Source organism: Acanthisitta chloris, unplaced genomic scaffold (assembly GCF_000695815.1).
Source record: "Acanthisitta chloris isolate BGI_N310 unplaced genomic scaffold, ASM69581v1 scaffold10463, whole genome shotgun sequence".
NCBI classification, from domain to species: Eukaryota; Metazoa; Chordata; class Aves; order Passeriformes; family Acanthisittidae; genus Acanthisitta; species Acanthisitta chloris.
The window spans coordinates 48,115-49,460 of record NW_008666585.1 but is presented as its reverse complement, the minus strand read 5'-3'; positions in this window follow the sequence as shown (position 1 = coordinate 49,460).

The window sequence follows — 1,346 nt, the reverse complement described above, 5'->3', positions numbered from 1 at the left end:
GGATTATAGAGTCAGAGGCATGGGGAAGCCCTGTTCTGGTACACATTCCTTCTGACTGTCTTGGCACCTCTCCAAAACCAATGGTGATTTATGTAAGGTGTTGTGAGAGAGTGGCAGGAGTGTGAGTACGCATCTGCCTTTCGCTAAGAGGGGAAAATATGCTTGCTATTTCGTTCAAGCCTGCTCAGGGGGATAGAGAAGGGCAGGCAGGCAGAATTCTGAGTAGTAAGGCAAGTGTTGCCACTATCCACTGAAGAAACCAGGATGCTTTCTCACACTAGCAGTGCCTCCTCCTCTCATTTTCAGATGAACAGTTCAAAAAATCAACTTGGCAGTGCCTGACACTTTGGGAGCTTTGTGAAAGGGGTCCAGTACCAGAGTTCAAATTGAAATTACAATGCTTAGGAACACCTTGGGTTTGCAGGGATGCACAGGCCGAGGCTGGGATCAGCTGCAGCTGTACCATGTAAAGAGGCTTCTGCCCCTGTTACTCAACCCTGTCCCACCCAGGTGGAGGATGCTTCTCCCCACCAAAGCGATCCCTTGTGGGTGGTCCCTGATCCTGGCTCCAGGAGGAGACAGGCAGAAAGCAGCAATTTTATTCACCATCAGGAGCTTGTCTCACCTCCTCTGTGGCCAGATCCCACCCTACTACTTCCTCCTTCCATCTTCCTTGAGGAATACATGTTGACTTGCTTGGTGAAAGTGTCCCCCTCTTTGAGGGCTTGTGAATTACATCCCACATAAAGCTCTGCTAGGTTCTGTTTACTTCCCAAACAGTCCCTGTTCCAAAACACAGCCCTGACGGGCTCTATTTTCATCCCTGTACCAAATTTCCCCCTCAAAAAACCAGGAAAGACTATACTCCCCTTCCTGCTTACCCTATAAATAAGCAGGGATTTTGCTGATCCAAACCTCTTCCAAAGTGCCAAACCCATTTATTTTTTTCTTTTCAATTGCCTTGGTTGTGCACAAAGATCCTCTGGAGCACTCTGGAGCCAGAGATGGTGTCAGTACCCCCTGGGCTGTGAACCTCAGCCAGCCCATCCATGGGCCACTCCTTGTCCAGAAGGCCAGTTATTCTGGCACTTTGTCACGGGGCTTCTCTCACTGGGGTGAAGTCTCCCAGCTGGCTTTCTCCAGGCTCCACACTTTGTGCCAGGGGAGGGCTGGCTGTGTCCTCTGTGCCAGCAATCCCCCAGCACCTTCCACAGGGTGACAGATCCCTGCCAAGCCAAGGTGAAGGCTGCCACCTACTGAGTCACCAGAGCTGCCTCTGGTGGCACCTGAGCGTGCCTTTGAGGCTTCTCAGCTGGCAGGCAGGCATGCACACCTTGGTGCAGTGC